General features: G+C 41.3%; 1 protein-coding gene and 1 pseudogene across 1 annotated transcript in view; one reads left to right on the forward strand and one right to left on the reverse strand.

Annotated features, from left to right (window-relative positions):
• Window positions 1-21,985, forward strand: part of LYPD6 (LY6/PLAUR domain containing 6) — a 150,122-nt gene that overhangs the window by 24,740 nt on the left and 103,397 nt on the right. The gene's annotated exons all lie outside the window — the stretch shown is intronic.
• LOC112636856 lies at window positions 16,203-16,329 on the reverse strand (annotated as a pseudogene).

Here is a 21,985-nt window from a genome sequence, read left to right on the forward strand (position 1 = left end):
TCTTCTCTCATCTCGTCAAAGTCATTCTCCGTCCAGCTTTGATCCGTTGCTGGCGATGAGCTGTGCTCCTTTGCCGGGGGAGATGTGCTCTTATTTTTTGAATTTCCAGCTTTTCTGCCCTGCTTTTTCCCCATCTTTGTGGTTTTATCTGCCTCTGGTCTTTGATGATGGTGACGTACTGATGGAGTTTTGGTGTAGGTGTCCTTCCTGTTTGATAGTTTTCCTTCTAACAGTCAGGACCCTCAGCTGTAGGTCTGTTGGAGATTGCTTGAGGTCCACTGCAGACCCTGTTTGCCTGGGTATCAGCAGCAGAGGCTGCAGAAGATAGAATATTTCTGAACAGCGAGTGTACCTGTCTGATTCTTGCTTTGGAAGCTTCCTCTCAGGGGTGTACTCCACCCTGTGAGGTGTGGGGTGTCAGACTGCCCCTAGTGGGGGATGTCTCCCAGTTAGGCTACTCAGGGGTCAGGGACCCACTTGAGCAGGCAGTCTGTCCCTTCTCAGATCTCAACCTCCATGTTGGGAGATCCACTGCTCTCTTCAAAGCTGTCAGTCAGAGTCGTTTGCGTCTGCAGAGGTGTCTGCTGCTTTTTATTGTTGTTTAGCTGTGCCCTGTCCCCAGAGGTGGAGTCTACAGAGACAGGCAGGTTTCCTTGAGCTGCTGTGAGCTCCACCCAGTTCGAGCTTCCCAGCGGCTTTGTTTACCTACTTAAGCCTCAGCAATGGCGGGCGCCCCTCCCCCAGCCTCGCTGCTGCCTTGCGGTTAGATCGCAGACTGCTGTGCTAGCAATGAGGGAGGCTCTGTGGGCGTGGGACCCTCCCGGCCAGGTGTGGGATATACTCTCCGGTTGTGCCCGTTTGCTTAAAGCGCAGTATTGGGGTGGGAGGTACCCGATTTTCCAGGTGTTGTGTGTCTCAGTTCCCCTGGCTAGGAAAAGGGATTCCCTTCCCCCTTGCGCTTCCCAGGTGAGGCGATGCCTCGCCCTGCTTCAGCTCTCACTGGTCAGGCTGCAGCAGCTGACCAGCACTGATTGTCCGACACTCCCTAGTGAGATGAACCCAGTACCTCAGTTGAAAATGCAGAAATCACTGGTCTTCTGTGTCGCTCGCACTGGGAGTTGGTGACTGGAGCTGTTCCTATTCGGCCATCTTGCTCCACCCCCAATAAATGTTCCCAGTAGAATTTTCTGTCCTATTCTTGGTGACAGGAATATTCTACTTATGTACTTTCCAATATGGTGGATGCTACCCATACTGGCTACTGAGTACGTGAAGTGTGGTTAGTATAGTTGAGGAACTGAATTTTAAGTTGATTTCATTTTAATTAATTTAAATGCAAGTAGCCACATGTAGTTAGTGTCTCCTGTGCACTTGTTTTTATTCTGTAGATAAAATAGTGACTGCACAGCCAAAGCTGACAGCTCGTCTTGGGTTTTCTGGAGCACAGAGTGGACAGATGCCCACGCTACACTTGCCGGGCCCTTTCTGCCATCCTGATGAGTGTCCACCAGCAGATCTTTCACACAGGGACACGACACTCCTGATTATTTCCAGGACAGTATACAGGACTTTTTGAAATGCCTCCCTCTTGTCCTTACCAGAAGTGGGGAGAAGGAATAAGGAAAGGCAGAATGACGTTAGATGAGATGAGGTCATTGTTATGGTCTTAAAGACCTTTTTCTCACAGAGATATTTTTTTAAATAGCCTAGGCTGGTTATGGTGGCTCACGCCTGTAATCTCAGCACTTTGGGAGACCGTACGGGTGGATCACTTGAAGCCAGGAGTTCAAGACCAACTTGGCCAACATGATGAAACCCTGCATCTAATAAAAATACAGAAATTAGATGGGTGTGGTGGTGCACACCTGTAATCCCAGCTACTCGGGAGGCTGAGGCATGAGAATCCCTTGAACCTGGGGGGCGGAGGCTGCATTGAGCTGAGATCATGCCACTGCACTTCAGCCTGGGTGACAGAGTAAGACTCCATCTAAAAAAAAAAAAGAAAAGAAAAGAAAAACAAGCCTATTTGTATATTTTATTACTGATTGAGAATTATCCTGAGCCGTAGATGTTAGAGGAAACATTAGTACATTCTCATCTTACTGGTGTCTTGAAAGTAAGAATTCTGTGAAGAACCCAGTTTCATACCTGGAGGAAGATTGTGTGTTCATAAGGAATATTCTCTAGGTTATTATTTTAAAAAATTAAAAGTGGATTATTGAAGGTCTGCCATGTGCCTTCACGTAAATACAAGTGTGTATGTATTGTTCCAGGAAGGGGATTATTAAAGAAAGGCATAGATAGCACAGGGCATAAAAATGATGAAGATTGGGTTACTGTAAGCCAAGGAAGGACTGAGTGTGTGACGAGGACAGGCAATAGGCCCTGCCCTGGGATTTTCCAGAAGGGTGTTGCTGTTACAGAAATGCTGGTGAAAATCACACTCCAGGAGCACGATAGGTGATGCAGGATAAAGGAGGTCTTTTTGCCTCCGGGTGGTCAGTCTTTACACTGAAGAAGTTGGCCACAGTCTTACTGCTGCTGTGGTGAGCTGCCCCTGCCCTGCCCCAGTATCAAAAACTGTCCCAGTTGAATTTGCTGAGAAAGGTGTTTAAAAAGATTTGTTGGTTGATATTTCTGTGGACATTCTGCCACTCTCACTCATAAAACTAAATGGAGCTTATGTGCCAGGGACCATGCTTCACTTGCCATCTAAATGAGGAAGAAAAAAATGTGTACATGGAAGAAGAAAACTAATGATAAAAAATGCTATAAGATAGATCCCCAATGAGTGGTGAGACAGTAACTGCCATATCCAATAGTTGTCTTCAAATGCATAAAGGGCTGTCAGGTGGAAGAGGTGTTAGACTTACTCTCTGGGGCTCTGGAAGGCAAAACTGGTGGTATTTCTCTTTAACTAAAAAAATGATTTTTGAAGGCCTATTTGTGTAGAGTACTCTGGGGGGAGAGAGTGATTTAGGAGAGGACAGCATGTGCAGGATATGAAGATACGACAGTGGTTGCAAGTTACAGGGAAGTTCATTCCAGTAAATAGAAGGGAGAGCTTCAGAAAACAGAACAGGCTGCTATGAGGAGGTTATCCCCCTTCCTCGGAGGTGTTCACAAAGAGACCTTGCCTGCTGGCTGAGAAAGGGGTTTCATTCTGGTAGAGCAGGGGTCAGTCAAATCTGGCTGGCTACCTCCTTTTGTAAAAGAAGTTTTATTAGAACTCAGTCATTGCCCATTTGTGTAAATATCCTGCATGGTTGGTTTTGCAATACAGTGGTAAAGGTGTGTAATTGGGACAGAGATCATTTGTCCCACAAAGCGTAAACTATTTGTTATCTGGCCCTTAATAGAAAAAGTTTGCTGGGCCTTACATAGGATTAGATTTAAAGATTTGTAAAATCCTTTTTAATTTTCTGGTTGTAAGGGATTCAGAAAAGAAGACGAAAGCCTTGTGGGAAGTCTGAAGAAGGTTTCTTGCAAGATGGGAACTTTCTGTTGGACCTTAAAAGAAAGCACTTGCTGGTCCTGGCAGAGGAGGCCTGTCTACATGGAACACTTGGGCAGATCTCAAGAGGACTACATCTCTGGTCCTTGAATACAGTGTACAGACGCATTCCGACATTCGACATTCATGCATTCATTCATGCATTGTGCCTCCAGCATATTGCAGGCCAATGTAGTCATCTACAAACACTTCTTTGCCTGCTTTTGGTAAAGTAAGCACAAATTCTGGCATGAGATGTTGGCATTTTGATACTAACTTTGCCAGAATGAAAATGCTCATGAAGTTCAATGTTTATCATTGAGTTTTGCAGAGTTATTTTATTCTACGTATAATTGTCTCACCTAGACACAACTTAGAATTTATTTACATATTCTGCTTAATTGTAGGATGTAAGAAATGATGGTTCCAAAATGAAAACCTCACTGTATTTGCAGGAGATGCAACTCGGAGTGTTAAGGATAGGATGATGCACATTACTATTCATGCCTTTTTAATTGATTAGCCTTTAAGGCTTCTGCAAGCCTTTAAAAGTTGTTTTGTCAACATTAGACCAGCTGCTGTGTAATTATGGTAGCTCTTCTTGCAGTTAAATTCCTTTAATAACGTGTTCAATCTGCCGATGCCAAAGTGCTTTGAACCTGTGATATATACTATGGAGAGCTTTTGTTTTACTTACAGATGGTCGGTGCCATTTTCTGGGCAACTCTAGAATTTTCACAGAAATTTTAAAGATGAATTACTTCAAAATGGGAGGCAAATGAATTTGAACATCAGGTTACTCCTCCCCCTATAAAATTTGTTCATATGTGACTTGAATTTTGAACTTGGCTCATAACATCATAAATGTGCTCATTAAAAAAAAAATTCCACCTTGAAACCTTTTTAAGGCTCTTTTCTCTGACTCTCCAGCTTGTAAATGAAATCAAATCTTTCTGGCACCAGATAGATGATGGTGGAAACAGTGGGCCTGTAACAAGGATCACTGCTTAATGAGGAGTCACAAAAGGGTGGTTCTGCCTTCCATTCAGGGGCTGAAACTTCACTCAGAAACTGAGTGTGAATTTAGCAGTGTGTGAAGTCTGGCATGAGAACCTATCACTAGGGATAGGGTCTGGTGTCAGAAAGATACAAACAGAAGATGTTGTGTTTGTCTCCTCCCCAATTCACCCATCCTTTCCCCCACATTGGATTGTACTGGTGGATAAGGCATGAGAGGTGGGAGCAGCGATGATGGTGGCTGTAGAGGCTGCCCCTGTTAGTTCAGGCCGTTTTGGTGGCTTCTTTCCTATAGCCTTTCTTTTTTTTCCCAAGATGGAGTCTTGCTTTGTCACCCAGGCTGGAGTGTAGTGGCACGATCTTGGCTCACTGCAACTTCTGCCTCCTGGGTTCAAGCAATTCTCCTGCCTCAGCCTCCAGAGTAGCTGGGATTACAGGTGCATGCCACCACACCTGTCTAATTTTTGTATTTTTAGGTTTTAACATGTTGGCCAGGCTGGTCTCAAACTCCTGACCTCGAGATCTGCTCACCTCAGCCTCCCAAAGTGCTGGAATTACAGGCATGAACCACTGGGCCCGGCCTCCTATAGCATTTTAAAAGGCAAACCATTCAAAACAGAGGCGCAGAGCATCAACACATGAAGGAATAAGAGATTAGACCAAGCTACAGCAGCTTTCTATGGCCCCATTATTTAATTTGTATTAAGGAATGCACCTATGTTGTTGGAAAACCGTGAGACGAGTCCCTCAACCACCTGTGCTCACCTTTTCTTTTCACTGTACAGCATAAGGGGGTGTGGAATGCAGTTGACCTTATACAGTGTGAAAAAGCCGACATGCTTCAAGCTTGAATAGAAGTTCAAGAATATTAATGACCTGCAGAATTTGGAGAAGCAGCTAACCTTGACGATATTGGCTTACATAATGGTAGGGCTAGCCAAAAATTGTGTCTTGTGTACTCTCTCACAATGTGCAGATTTGTTTGCCTTGAAAGCTCGTGAGCCCTGAGAGTTGGGGCATTTAAGAGTTTGAGGAACCATAGACTTACAAGCATAGAGCACTTGTGGTGGTATGAATTCAGTAGCCACTAGACACTCAAACGAAGAAAACTAGAATTTATATAATTAAAAGTTGTTTAATTAATTATATTTTTTTCCTGTGGGATAAAACTGTTCCTGGTAAATGGCTTAATCTTTTCAAAGTTACATTAAATGTTAATCTGGAGTGTTTTTAATATTGCAAGCTCATAGAGTTGTGTACCAAGATGTGCCCAAGAAAACTACCATCAGTCTCAGCATTTTATTTCTAAATAACAAAACTTGCTAGTGTCAGTAGAAGCATACATCTTTTTGGTAACATCACCTTTTGCTAAAATGCATGGTTTACATTGATATGATAGGAATTAAGTCAGCCTCAGTTGTCAGTTCTGATCAGCTGCATGAGACATGGTCTTCAATTAATCTTATAACCATTAGCATTTTATATACTTTGTCAAAGTCTTGCATACAGTTTTAGAAAATTAGAAACTTTTAGAACTTCTTTGAGGACTTCAAAATCGTTTTTGTTACCCTTCCAAAATAATCTTATGTTATCTTGAGATTGCATTGAATCAGAGAGGAGATGTTGGCTTTAGCCTCTGGTGCTAAGACCCGATAGTCATAAACCTACATACATACATATGCACATATATCCACATACATGAGTGATCAGTTCCCAAGGAACCCAGCGGTCAGCAAGACAAGGGACTTGTGTATACTCCCAAATGTCATGGAGGTCTTTACTTCTCTAGTCATCCCCTTAAGTCTCCTCTTATGTTCAGAGGTACCCAGGAATAAAATCTTTTTATTTTTCTTATCAAGTATTTAGAATCTTGTTTGTAAGCAGCAAATACGTGGCTCAAATTAACTTAGGAACATTTATCTCATGTGTCTTTCTCTTTCACTTGGCTTGCTCTCTGTGGACTCTGTGAGGATTGGTCTTTGTACTCCGGGTCTGTGTGCTTACCTAGGAATAAATTTTTATGGTGATGAACTGTGCCACCCCTGTCTTATGTTATTAAGTGTAAAATAAATTGAAAGAAGAATTAAATAGTCAAAATGCTGGAAGAACAGGGCAATAGCAGGGACTTGAGAGCATTTAATACTCTTTCCCCACCTTTTATTTTTTTCTATCATCTTACTGGTTTCATTCTTTCTTAATGCAAAACAAATATGCAAACAAGGTGGGAGTGATATCCTCAGATGCTCCTGAAATGTACAAATGTCATAGTTTATGCCACCATTTAGGACTGACTGATGCTTTTTCCAGTACCAGACTCAACAATCCTAGGGAAGAGAGCTCATTGGCCTATCTTGGGACAGATATCAACATGGACCAATTAGTTGTGGCTGGAGGTAGGACCACATTGTACAAACTTGTCATTGGTGACCCCATTTCTATGTATTAGTAAAAGAAAAATCACTGTGGGCTGGAGAAACTTCAAACACACGAGATGTTTTCCTTCCCTACATGGACACATCACCTCAGTCTTCCCAAGTATGACTACTGGCCTTTTCTGGGTATCTTCTTTCTTCCCCGTTACCTCTAGCCTGAGTGCCATTTCTTTTCATGATTTGGTAAAGAACTTGGGGCAAGACATACTGTAGACAGGAGGAGAATTTCTGTGTTGGTGATTTAGAGCAGATCTCTTCTGATCCTTTCTCCTGAGCCCAATGACCCTCATCTTCCTTTTTGTCATGCAGGAGGAAGTGGCAACTCAGGAGAAGGCAGATGGAAAAGTTAAATGGTAAAGCTCACAATCTGCTTGTCCAAGGAAATGATGCCCTTTTCTTAAAGGCTAAATGTTTTTTCAGGATGAGTGGTTCAGTCAAGTCCAAATATTCTTGACTACTATAGGAGATATTTGATTCTTTAAGTATATATAACATTGTGTAATAGTTGTAGATAAAGCAATTTTGATTTTTCTTTGTTTACTAATTTGTTTTCATTATCCAAATTCACTCGTCTGTACTTTTAGGCTGAGAAAGTTTTACAAACTATTTTAACATGCGACTCTTCAAAACTTTAATGGGATTCTTTGTGTTTGCTTAAATAGGAGCCATTCTGGTTTTTTTTCCCCCCAGGTTAATGGTGCTAACACACTTATGTTCTAATTCTGACAGCCATTCAGTAGTAATGCGTTTCCAAAGGAGTTGCAGTAGATTTTTAAGCCTTGTGTTTTCAGTTCCTGCCTAGTTATCTACCCTGATTGGCATTTAACCATTGAATTAGATTTTTCTTCTACTAAAGAGAGCTTTATGAGCTTTAACTTCAAGTGCCTGTGTCACAGTGTGATTTGTTTGCATTGTGATTGACACTGAGTAAGCACTTTTTGCAGGAAAAGGCATTGTCTTTTAGGATTGAGGGAGGATTTGGACACATAGTCTCCTGACACTTTTTTCCAGGGTTCCATCTAATAGTGGGCACATCAATAACAATCTCACCTGGCACATGTTAACATGGTTACTTTGTTTTTGCCATCAGTAACTATCATATTCCCTGAGAGCTGTTTCTCTGGGCCTGTTGACTGACATGGCCATAAATATATCCCCAAAGGCTAAAACTGTACCTGTTTCAGCACAGATGAAACAAAAACAAATGTCCCACTGTTTTAGGATTACAAATTATAATCTCACTACAGCATGAACTTTAAGGTGGTGATAATTCAATTTCTACTCTTTGATTTTGACATGATGGTAGAATAAATACAGTTTAAAAACACTTTATTCAATTAATTTTCATGACCATTTTGTGTGCCTGGTTCATTCTGTGCTCTCTAAATCATGAAATACATTATATTTCTTTCTTTTCTTTACTTTTTTTTTTTTTAATAGACAAAGTCTCACTCTGTCGTCCAGGCTGGAGTGCAGTGGCAGGATCTCGGCTCATTGCAACCTCCGCCTCCCGGGTTCAAGTGATTCTCCTGCCTCAGCCTTCTGAGTAGCTGGGGTTACAAATGTGTGCCACTATGCCTGGCTAATTTTTGGATTTTTAGTAGAGACAGGGTTTTACCATGTTGTCCAGGCTGGTCTCAAACTCCTGACCTCAGGTGATCTGCCTGCTTTGGCTTCCCAAAGTGCTGGTATTACCGGTGTGAGGCACTGTGCTCGGCTGAAATACATTGTATTTCAAAAATAGTACTACCCTTCGAAGTTCTTACCTTTAACTGTTAATAGTAAATAAACAAAATAATGTTTTCTGGACCTATAAATTGATTTTGAACATATCCTTGCCTTAAAGAGACCAAATAATACACTTGCTGTTTCTTCCTATTATATTATCATATTCATTCACTCAATCAGCAAACATCGATTACTGTACCTCTGGGAACCTAAAACATACTAGGGACGTATAGACAAGTAATAAGTCTTTAATAAAGAGTTAGATAAATCATGACATGAAGTACAGTGGGGACACAAAGATAGGGACTGGCTGGTTCCATTCGGGGATTGCTTTAACTAGAAGATAACATTTGAAGTAAGCCACTTATGCTAACTGGGAGTGCCCAGGGAGGGCCAGAAGGAAGGCCAAAAGAATGTGAATCAAGTCTTAGAGCATAAAGCAGCATGGGCAATTGGGGGAAGTTGTTTGTTGAAGTTTAGAGTCAAATGTGTAAGGGAGTGAGTATCTAGAAGTGGGACACAAAAAAGGTGGGATAGAGCCTAATCAGAGATGAATATGCAAATATATATATTTTCTAAATATATATATATATATTTGACTAGAATTTGAATTTTATTCTAGATATTAGTAGTATTGCAGTGTTTTTGGTTTACAATATTAAATTTAACAGGAGGATGAATATTCCTGTGATCGTCAACTTGGGGAAGTATCAGAATCTTGTTGGGTGGAGGAAAGGGGCACATTAATAATTTAAAAAACCCACGAGGTGATTATGATAAGTCCTTGCTTCCTCCCCATTGAGAATTATTGCTATTGGTAGTGGAAACCACTGAGTTTTAAGTGGAGTCCTTAATATCAGTGACCTCATTACGGTACTATCTCAATTTATTATTCTTTAAATAAAACGATTGAAAAATATACTTACCTCCTCCATCTCTATGCTCCCATGATCCCCTATGTAATTTTTCAGTATCAAATTAAAAAAAAAACTCATTTGTTGTGCTGCTGGCATAAACATATTTTAAAAGGAGTGTTTGGGAATGGAACATAAAACAGAAATGGAAAACAAAATTGACATTATATGTGTCTATCTTTGATTTCCATGACTGCACATCTTTGATTTCCATGCACGTCTTCAGTTTTCATGACTCAGGGCTTTTCTGAGATTCCTTTGGGGGTGTCCAGGCTAATGGGAGAAGCAGCTGGAGGAGAGTATAGCAGGCTGAGTGCCCGGCACGCAGTAGGCATACAGTGATTGCTAGTGTCTTTAGCTTCTCCTTTTAAACTTTAGCTCTTTAGTTGAAAATTAGGAGCCACTGGATTTTCTGTTAGTGGCTAATGTCAAGAGTGGCTGAGAAAAACGTCTGAAACTGAGGAGAAAATAATGACTCAGATATTAGACACATATAAATATTAGAAGGGAATTTAATGATTATCTCATATCCCAACCTGCTGCTTCACAGATGGTGAAACCAAGGCCTTGAGAGGTTGAGTGACTTGACATCACAAGGCTATTAAATGACAGAGAAGGGCCAGAAGCCAGGTCTTTTAACTCCTTCATGTCTCTCAGATATGTAGATGGCATTTCTTCCTGGTTTTTCTTTTTCTTAGAGTTAACTCCATGAAAGGTTCTAATCAGCATATCTAAAACATAGCCCTTCATGAACTTCTTCCTCTTTCTCTGCTTTTTGTATCCCTCTATTACCAGAAAGGGGTCCCAATCCAGACCCCAAGAGAGGGTTCCTGGACCTCGTGCAAGAAAGAATTTGTGGCAAGTTCATATTGTAAAGTGAAAGTAAGTTTATTAAGAAAGTAAAGAAACAAAAGAATGGCTGTTCCATAGGCAGAGCAGCAGCATGGGCTGCTCACTCGAGAATCCTTACAGTTACTTCTTGATTATATGCTAAACAAGAGGTGGATTATTCATGAGTTTTCTGGGAAAGAGGTATGCAGTTCCTGGAAATGAGAGTTCCTCCCTGTTTTAGACTATATAGGGTAACTTCCTGATGTTGCTGTGGCATTTGTAAACTGTCATGGTGCTGTTGGAAGTGTCTTTTAGCATGCTAATACATTATAATTAGTGTATAATGAGCAGTGAGGATGACCAAAGGTCACTTTTGTCACCATCTTGGCTGTGGTGGGTTTTGTCCAGCTTCTTTACCACAACTTGTTTATCAGTAGGGTCTTTTTGACCTGTATTTTGTACCAGCCTCCTGTCTCATCCTGTGACTAAGAATGCCTTAATTTTAACCTCCTGGGAATGCAGCTCAGTAGGTCTCAGCCTTATTTTATCCAGACCCTATTCAAGATGGAGTTACTGTGGTTCAAATGCCTCTGACACCTCAGTGGCATCAGGCATCTACCATGCACTTGAGCTCGTCATTTCAGCATCAGTTTTGTCTCCATCTTATACAGCATTCAGCTAGTCATCGAGTCCTGTTGGTATCACTTTGGAAATGTCTCTCACATCTATATTTGCTTTTATTTCCTACATTACTTCCTTAATTTAGTCTTTCTTTGTTTTGTTTTTTTTTCCCCTCTGGACTATTAAATTAGCTTTTTAATTGGGTTCTGCCTTCTGCAATCCACTGTCTCCACTGCCTCTGGAGTTTTCTTTTTGAAACATAAATCTGAATGATGGGTTTACCAGGCTTCAGTGGCCTTTCATTCTATTGAAAAGTCCCTTTCTCTAGCTGTAGCCTTTCACAATATAGCTTTGATGTCCCTCTTCAACATTTTCTTCTGACCATTTTCTACTCCTTTTATCTGCCAAGACTCTGATCACACCAGCCCATTCAATGTTCCTAACTTTCCAACGTACTTTCCTGGGATGCCCTTCATCATCTCAATTTGAGCACACATCAGTGCTCAATTCTCTGCATGTGTAGGAGAAGAAAAGTTGTTTTCCTTTGTTCTTCATAATTCTTAATTGGAGTGGACCCCTGTAACAAAAGACAGATTAAGATGGGAAAAACAAACACAAGTTTATTAACACATATAGTTCATATATACATGGGAGATAAATGAGTAAATCTCAAAAAGGTAGATTTGAATTCAGTCTTAAATTCCATCTTTAGCTAAAACAAAGAAAGCTGTTGAGGGATACGGTTATGGGAGGTAACCAGGAAAAGCATAAGACACAAGGGTAAGATTCCTTATATAGATTTAAATTGGTGCCTTCTCCATTAATACGAGTCTGTAGTGATTTAGAGTCATCTTTCCTGATGCAGAGAAGGTGACACAGTTACAAATAGAGATTTCCTTTACAGATGTAAACTTTCCTACAAAAGGGTAACTTCTGCCCTGCTTTTAGAGCTTCTCCTGTGTTTTCAGTGTTCAAAATAATCAGCTTGAAATAATCTTTATGCCAAAGAGGCATACTTTGAGATGGCGTATTCTGGTCTCTTAAACACATCACTTTCTTTATGAGGCCTCCTTTCCTTTCTTGGTCGAGATAAACAGATGGATCCTCTGTTACCCACAGAGCACTATGTTTCTTCTCTAACCATACTGAGTGCTATAGTCTGATGTGCATGAGAATTAATTTTCTTTTTGAATATGTCTGTTTTACTCAATAGTTTGTGAAGTCCTTGAGCTCAGCAGTTGTATCAAATTCATTTTTATATCCTTGGTACCTGTGGTAGACTGAATAATGGTCCCCTATAGATTTTCATGTGCTAATCCCTGGAGCCTGTCAGTATGTTACCTTACCTGGTAAAAGGGATTTCTTAGATATGATTAAGTTAAAGATCCTGAGATGGGGCTATTATCTTATCATGGTGGAGAAAGGCAGCAGGGTTGGAGCAGAGAAGATGATGTGATGAGAGAAGCAGGGGAAGAGAGAGGATAGTCAGAAGAAGCAGAGGTTGCAATGATGTGCTTTGAAGATAAAGGAAGGCACCATGAGCCAAGGAGTGCATGTAGCCTCTGGAAGTTAGAAAAGGCAAGGAAACTCATTCTCCCTTAAAGCTGCCATAAGGAATGAAGCTGTGCAGATGCTTGGTTTTAGCCCAGTAAGACCCATATTGGATCTAACCTTTAGAACTTTGAGATAACATGTTTGTGTAAGTTTCGAGCTGTTAATTTTGTGGTAGTTTGTTACAGCAGCAATAGGAAACTAATGCAGTGGAGGAGAGGAAAAATATTTTTTTCTCTACCCATTGTAGGTTTATGGATGAGGCCTCTATAACAAAAAACAGATTAACAAGAAAAAAAAAAAAACAAATTTATTTAATAAATTTTTATGTGATGTGGGAGCCTTCATAAGGAAATTGAGACCCACAGAAATGGGTAAACCTGAGTATTTGTAGGCTAGGTTTGATAATGAGTGGATAGTAGTGGAGAAGTATGATAGGATAAAAAGGGCATAATGTAATGGGAATAAATTGAGGAGAACTTAGAAAGATCTGTTTGTTCAGATTCTGCTCCGTAACTGTCTTAATCCATTTTGTGCTGCTACAACAGAATAGCTGAGACTGGGCAACTTACAAACAATATAAGTTTACTTGTTTCATGGTTCCAGAGGCTGAGAAGTTAAATATCAAGGATCTGGCATCTGCGGGGGGCCTTTTTGCTGCATCATCCCATGGCGGAAGGTAGAAGGGAAGGAAAGTGCTTGTGAGAGAGTGAGAAGTGAAGGGGGCTAGAACTCATTATTTTCTTAGGAATGTACTCTTATGATAAATAACCCACTCTGAAACTAATGGCATTAATGCATTCCGAGTCACCTCTTAAAGATCCCACCTCTCAACACTGTTGCATGGGAGATTTAAGTTTTCAACACATGCAGTTTGGGGGACACGTTCAACTCAAAACAGTGACCCTTCATCTTCAGAGACAAGGAAGTTCCTTTTCTCCTGGTATAGGGAAGCACCTCTTAGATGAGGGTCAATGATCTCCTTCAAGGGAAGGTCAGTAAGTTCTTCCTAGGTTTCTTGACCAGCTTTCGGGGAGAAGTATGGGGGCGGGTCAGAGAGACCTTCCTGCTACTGAAGGAATTTTCTGACATTCCTTTAGCCTTAAAGTTTCAGTCCGCCACAGTGCCATGTTTTGGGTTAGTATGGTCTGAGCCCCATCAGCAGCACTTACACACATGTAACATACAGTTGGGCTCAGTGTATTTGCGTCTGACCTTGACTAATCAGAGAATTGTTCTCGATGCCCATGATGATCAAAGCTAACATTTGTTGAACCTTTTGCTATGTGCCAGTCACTGTGGTCAACATTTATATATGATCCTCATAATCACGCTATGGCACCGTTATTATCCCTATTTGGCAGATGAGGAAACTGATGCACAAAGTGTTTTGATAATTTTCCCCCAATCACACTACCCAATAGGTGATGGCACTGGGACTTGGAAGTGAGCAGTCTGGCTCCTAGGTCTGTGGCCACAGCACTCTGTCCTGCTTAGTAATGTTCTCATGTCACATATATAGAGTTCATGTGTGCTGTCCTAGTGTGGTATGTTGTGAAGAAAATTGGAAGAGCTAGATTTGAATATTGATGCCTGCAGTAATCAGTTGACTCTGTAAATGTGGGCAAGTCAGCTAACCTAGATCTGTGTGCCTGTCTTTGTTAAATCATTCTTTTTGTGCTTACCTTATGGGGTTAATATGAAGACTGAATGATAAATCACATGAGAAAGTACTTTGAGAAACAGCAGGCACTACACATATGCTATTTATCAGTATATATTTGCTTGATGTATATCTTCTGCAGATTTCCTCATACCAGGATTACCTGGCTGGTCTGACTCATTTGGTGACTAGGGGCTTAATAATATTTGCTAAATGCATTTGATAAAAATGCTCTTTTGTTCTCATTCTTATATTTTGGGTTGTTGACACTAAAAATCTGAAAGCTCAGAATTTAGTCTCCTTCATAGAACTTTATTTTCTTTCCTACTTTTAAAAAAATGAGGCTTTCTTATCTCACTCCTGAGCTAATATTTTTATCTTGTAGCCCATAGGAAGGTGGGACTTACAGAAGATTTGCAGTGATTTCAGCAGCTTTTCAGAAGGGCTTTGAGTGAACAGTTAATCTCTTGAGAATGCAAAGTCATTTGTGGCGGAGAGTCTTAGGCCAGTGTTGAGTTGCAAATCCTGGGGAGTCCTGACTCAAGAAGATAGGGAATTTAAAAAGAAAGCCAGTGAAATACATTTGATTCTTATTCTCCCTGTCCTGCCTTAGCCTGCAATGTTACTTATTCCTTTAAGATGCTTTAATTGCTAATTGTCTGCTGTTTGATTTTGAGGTTAGTTGAGATCACCAGGATGATGGAAGGCCTGACCTGACCAGACCTGAATTCACTGGTACATTCTCAACTTTTTGAAAAATTAATGAGTTTTGGCTGAGACACACCTGACTTTTGCAGCATCTTGTTTTTATTTATTGTTTCTTTTGTTTACTTGTCAGATATTCCCGCCCACAACATGGATTTACAGAGTAGATTTTTTTTTTTTTCTTGCATGTTCAAAGAAAGTCAAGCTATCCTGATTGGTGCAACATACAGACATAAAATGCTACTTTGAGGGGCATGCTTATGGATGCATTTTTGTTCCTCTCTCATTGTTTCCCTGATATGAATTCTTAGACATAGAATTACTCCAGGAAGGGTACCAACTTAAAACATTACAATCAAACCAAACCAAAAAAAGATGCATATTAATAGATCGTATTCCCTAAAGGCTGTACTAATGAACACTCCCACCAGTAGCGTATGAGAATGCAGATCTCACGGCAACTTTGTCAGTGTTCACTTACTCTGTAGCATCTCTGGAGTACTCACAATCTTCCAGGTTCGGACATTTTTCAGAAGTTTTCCAAGTCACCCTAGGTGATTTGAAGCTGAAACCACTGGTTTAGTTAATAGGAGAAAAGTATTTTCTCATTATCTCTTAGTGGTCTGAATCTCTCTCACTATCCCCTTAAAATAGATCAGTTGCTTTAGGTCATTGGTGTGTTTTGCTATACAGGACATACTATTCCTAATGAGCAGCCCCTTCATCAGTCTAAAACTCTCTTGAACCACTAATTCACAGTAATGTCACCTCTAGGCTTATTAACATAATCTTTTGCCCATGCAAAGCTCTCCAGTGTTCAAATAATTCTGCTGGATGATGTTACCTTTCAACTGAACCACATCATCTTGTTGGCAAAGCACTTCACGAATACTATCATTTCACTATTGCAGGGACCTTGGAATTAAGACATCTTCATTCTATTTTTACAGAAAAACAAAAAGGAACTCAAATAAGTAGCTTTTCTCTAAGGTTGTGCAACTTATAATCACATGTTAGGACTCAATGTAGGTCTTCTGACTTCAAGTTCAGAGTTTCCAATGCTGTGTCAGAACCTGTCTTTGGCCTTCTCTAGTTCTGCTGCTTTTTAAATACGCAAATGGATCTGGTTATTGGATTGTTATTAAGGTTTTTTTTTTGGTGTCTGCATTTCTTATGCTCATTTTCTTCTCTGTATGCTCATTTAGAATTCTACATATTTACAGCTGTGTTTCTCAACTTTTTTTTATTATTGCTCCTCCTTCCCTAGGAGAAAAATTTAATTTAAATTACATTCTTCCTAATGATAGAAATTAAATATTAAACTGATAAGAACAGATACTATACTTGATCTTAGCCAAAAGGCTGAGAAGTGAAGAGAAGTTAAATATTAAGGAATAAGATTTTGACAGGTACAGTTGAGCCTTGGAGGACCACAAACTATGATGTCTTATACTTTGTTCCTCAACAACCAATTTTAATCTTCTTGGGAGTTCAGAAATGCTGTTAATGGACACACCAATTTAGATGACTAACCCAGGCTATCAGGGCAGAGAGGAGAGCTGTTGAGCATACTGATGGATGGTATAACCATATGTGTGTAGCTAGTGGAACACATGACACTGACATTACTCTCAGCTCACATCAACTAATGACTTACAGGGAAGCTGTGCTTCAGTGTGGATGGCTAATTATTCAAACATGCATTCTGTATGATTAAACCACATGGAATTTCACATTTGCTTTTGTTTTCCATATATTTTATGGGTCATATAGGTTATATCTCCACCTTTCACCCACTGCCTGCCTTTTTTATTAAATATGAGCTTTGTATGAGGCTTTTGGCTACTTGTGGTCACAGCTCTGGGCTGAACTTTTAGATTCATTAGTCTCTGATTTGTAGCAGTTACCTACATTTTTACTTATACTTTTAGATAAATAAATGCTGGCCTGTTCACAGGCAGGAAAGCACTGCATTGGTAGATAAGGGCCATTCCATGCTGGGCTTGACTGGTTGCCACCAACTCTGACATCCCTGACCCCTTGGCAGGGAAAGAATGTAAATGAGTGAGAATAAAGAGCCCCAGGTAGCTTCTGTTTGTTTTTGCAAGAGAGCTAGATCTAGGTGATTTGGGAGAATGCCAGATACTATAAACACAGAGCCAGAGAAAAAGAAAAAGGATGGCAAGAAGAGCCCGGGGACTGGGGGAGGTACACTTGCAGGGAGTGGAGGTTGGCCCTGAAGAAGGTTTTCATTCATTTCTATGTGTAGAATTTTTAAGATTAACTTGCTAATTTTTTTTTTTTATTGAAGTCAAGCAAGATTTTAAGTCATTTATCAGGGCTCATAGAGTACCTATTTATAGAAGTCAGAATAAAAGTAAATGAACCATGAATGCTAACACGCATCTTGCAAATTTAATAAGATTTAAAAGTTAAATAAACCAATGAGCCTACAGATTTTCTCCAGGGCCCCTTTACAAGTTTTAGCTTTGTTTCCTTTCCACGAACTTCATTTTACACACTGTCTTGTGTGATTCTTTTAGCCTTAGCTTGTAGAATACTAAAATGATTACAAGCCTGCTTTTAGAGGATATTTCATTTTTAGTGAAACATTTACATGATAATGGTTTCCTATGTAACCTGCTGAAAAACAAAGTTTTTTTTTTCTTTTTTTCAAGTGCTAGACTATCAATCAGGATAAAGGAGATTGTATGAATTATTTGTTGTTGCATAACAAACTACCAGAAGTAAAACAACAAATATTTATTATATCAAATGTTGTATGGCTTAGGCGGGTCCTGTGCTTCAGGGTCTCTTACAAGGCTGCAATCAGTTGTTAGCCAGGACAGGGATCTTATCTGAAGGCTCAACCGGGAAAGATCCACTTCCGTGCTCCCATGGTTGTTGCATAATCCAGTTTGTTGAGGGCTTTTGGGCTGAGGGCCTCAGTTCCTAACTGCTTTGGGGGCCACCTTCAGTTCCTGGTTATGTGGGCCTTCTCGACATTGGAACTTGCCTCCTCAAAGCCAGCAAGAGATACAGTCTGCTGGAAAGACATCCACCATCTTTGCCATATTATGTTGGTTAGAGAGTCGTTAGACCAGCCCACACTAAAGGGCAGGAGATCACACAAGCGCATTAACACCAGATCGAGGGGCACCTTAGGATCCTAGGCCAAGGAGATACGTGACTCCATCCCAACAAGCCTTCAGGATCTTAGATTCTTTGAGGGAAGAGACCTTTTTTTCAGAGTTAAAATATTTACAAAACCTTTGTGAGGTGGTAGCTAGCACTCTGTGCTGAACTGGATTGTGGAGCCCTGGGCTAGGACTGTGTGCGGCATTAAAGACCAGCCACTCTGTAAATGCACGTAGAAAACAACCTCCTTGAGCAATATCAAGCAAGAGAAAGAAGAGGCCTCAGAGCGCCAGCAAAACAATGGCAGAAAACATATCCTTATCTTTTCCTTCTCATTTTCAAAGGTGTGTTAGAGGGAAAGGAATATATTCTGGTTCTGGAGATTTTCAGTTTTCTTTTTATCTCATTAATTCCTGGCTGGGTGCTCCAGGACAAGATATCCAAAAAGCCTTTTTTGAATCGCAGGTACTGTGAATATAAATAGAAGAAAGACACCATCTCTTCCTTTAAGGAACTTACAGTCTTAAGGAAGAGACACAGATGGAAGCGGACAATTACCAAATATCATCAAAAAGCCTGAGAAAAAGTTATGCGAAAGCTACTGTGTGAGCACAGAGGCTGTAAACCTAATCCTAAGTTGCAGGTGGGTGAGTATTAGACATCACTCAAGAAAGGCTTCATGGAAGAGGTGACACAGAGTTGAATTAGTTGGACTTAACCTTTGAAGAAATGAAGGCAGGCTTTGCTGGGAGGCATTGGAGTATTAGATATAAAGGCTTAGAAGCAGGAGAGCATTTGGGACCTCACAAAACTGCAAGTTGTTCAGTGTGGATGGAGTTTAGGGGCCTTCTTGGGAAGTGGTAAAAATTGAGGCTAGAGCTGGGTGTGGTGATGCCTGAAATCCCAGCTATTCAGGAGGCTGAGGCAGGAGGATCACATGAGCCCAGGAGTCAGAGGCTTCAGTGATCTATGATTGCACCACTACACTCCAGCCTGGGTGACAGAGTGAGACCCTATCTCTACAAATAAAAAATAAAAAGATGAGACTGGTAAGGTAGGTAGGAATAAAATGATCATCAGAGTTCTTGGATGTTGTTCCAATGATTTTGGACTTTACCTTAGAAGAATCAGGGGATAATTCAATCAGATTATGCTTTAGAAGTAGAGAAGTATTGGAGGGATGTTAGGAGACAAGAAGACCAAATAGTATGTAGGCGAAGGGAGAGGGGTCTAAAATACAATGAAGTCAGAGGGAGAGGAGACAGTGAATTTGAGATCCTAAGGATGCAGAATCCTCAAGACAGCGTGATGGCACTGGTTATGAAGGGAGAAACAGGAAGAAGGGAAGCTTGACTTAGATTTCTGACTTCAGTGACTGGGTAGACAGTGGGGTGACTCGCCCGTCTACAAAATATTGGAAAGTGATACGTTTGAGTTCAGTTTTGGAATTATGCATTATAGGAGTTTGTAGGAATCTGAGCAGAGATGAGCAGTGTTTCAGGGTGTCCAGATCTGGAGCTCAGGTGAATATGGAGGAGACCACCAGGGGAGAGTATGCAGACCCAGAGGAGAAAAAGAGTGAAGGGTGAGTGTCTGTGACATCTGCAGTTAGGGGGAAGAGGACACTGTAGGAGAGGAGGAGAAATGAGTGGTATGATAATTGAGGTTCCCAGGGTTACAGGCCACAGGAGCCAACACAAGCTAGCTCAAGCAAAAACACACCTTTTAGAATTTAGGATATCAGGCACTAAAGGGTCTGGAACTAGGACCCAAAAAGTCTCCAGGAGCACAGCAGGCACTCTGTCACACTAAGGTCCTCATATTGCAACAAAGCTCTTTCCTTTTTCTGTCTAAACACCATCTTCCTCCACTGCTTTGTGTGAGTGACAAACCCAAAGCTCCTGAGTTGAAGCCCCCCTCCCCCGAATAATGAGGTCACCCATCCAACTGACTGCCTTTCGACCTCAACTCCAGTTTTCTGGGAGAGTTAGTCTAGTATTTCATCTTGGAAAGGTGCCCATGGTGTCATGCAGTACAAATGTAGCTAATGAGGGCCCACCCTGGCTGTAGTCAGCCCTTAGAGAAAGAAGGATGTAGTTAGAATCGTATCTACCATGGGCAGCCAAAATGGTAGGAAGACAGTGGCAGGAAGAGGGGTCAAGAAAGCCAGACAAAGGGAGAGATTCAAAGAGGAGGGAGAAAGTGGTCCACTGTGCTAGATGCCGCTGACCCAACAGAAGGATTGAATTCAGGAAGAAGAGGACTGTGAGTCCACGACTGAGTAGCTAAGTTTGTGAAAATAAGTGGGCAATTGTTGGTTTTCATGTTGGTAAGGCAAAAGTATGCTTCTCTGTGGGGGAAGAGGAGGAACAGGCATTAAATTGGGAGGGTAGACAATACAGATGAAGGAGGCCATAACGGATGGATGAGATTCCCGAGGAAGCAAGAGGGAACACAGGTGGAGGGATTAGCAGCAGACAGGAACAGGCCACGGTTCTCACCAAGGCAGGCAGGAAAGTGGGGTGCAGATGTAGATAATTTGGAGGGTGGGCTGCTAAGAAATTAAGTCCAGATTCTGGTGACAGGAATTATTTACTCTTGACGAAACCCTAAGTTCTTCTCTTGCTCCTTAAATGTATTGAATCAATGCTGCAATTTAAAGATCTTTGACAACTAAAGAATCTGGTATTCCTATGCCGGGGGATTGACACAGAGAGCTTAGGCCAGGCCAGGACTCTTTATAGGAGCCCCCAGTTGGGCCCAGTGTCCCTGTCTGAAGTAAATGCTCCTGTGTTGCTGCTGTGGTCTGTGTCCTCCCAGAATCCATATATTGAAACTTAATTTCCAGTGTGATAGTATTAAGAGGTGGAGCCTTTAGGAGGTGATTTAGTCATGAGGGTGGAGCCCTCATGAGTGGGATTAATGACCTTATATAAGAGGCGTGAGGGTGCTGTTCATCCCTGTTCCCCTCCCATCTCTTTTACCTTGTGAGGGTGCAGCAATAAGGCACTATCTTGGAAGCAGAGAACAGCTCTCACCAGACACAGAATCTGCTGGTGCTCTGGTCTTGGAATTTCCACCGTCAAGAGCTGTGAGTAGTACACTTCTGTTGCTTATAAATATATCACCCAGTCTGTGGTATATTGTTACAGCAGAACAAACAGACTTGGACAATTCCTAAGTAAGTTCAGGAATATCCGAAGAGAAGCGAACATAAAAATATGAATGTATCACTCCAGCCTGGGCAACAGTGAGACCCTATCCCTACAAAAAATTTAAAAAGTTAGCTGGGCATGGTGGTGTGCACCTGTAGTCCCAGCTACTCAGGAGGCTGAAGCAGGAGAGTTGCTTGAGCCTAGGAATTCGAAGTTACATAAGTGAGCTATGATTGCTCCACTGTTCTCCGGCCTAGACAACAGAGTAAGACCCTGTCTGTTAAAAAATAATGAATGTAGCTAATGACAACTGTACACAAATTAGAAAACTTCGAGTTTGTCTTTCTCCTGTCTTCTCGCCATGACTTGCCTCTCCTCACGGAGGCTGACTTCTTTTTATAAGTGACAGGATCCCACTCTGTTGCCCAGGCTGGAGAGCAGGGGGCGAGGCCATGGCTCACTGCAGCCTTGACCTCTCAGTCTCAGGTAATTGAGGCCGACTCTTGGTTGCATGAACAGTATAGGGCTGGGATCCTGTGCAAGATGGCCTTGCTCCCAAGTCTGTCAACTGTCACTGACTGGCAAAGCACGTATCTAAGGATGTCTGGCCCTAACTGGACTCATCTTCCCACCCACCACTCCATTTACCAGAAGACCTGGAGGTTTTCTTCCATGCATCTTTAGCCGGGCTAAGTGAGAATTACTTGCATAGGATTCAAGAGAAACTTAGGTTTAGT

This window comes from Theropithecus gelada, chromosome 12 (assembly GCF_003255815.1).
Source record: "Theropithecus gelada isolate Dixy chromosome 12, Tgel_1.0, whole genome shotgun sequence".
NCBI classification, from domain to species: Eukaryota; Metazoa; Chordata; class Mammalia; order Primates; family Cercopithecidae; genus Theropithecus; species Theropithecus gelada.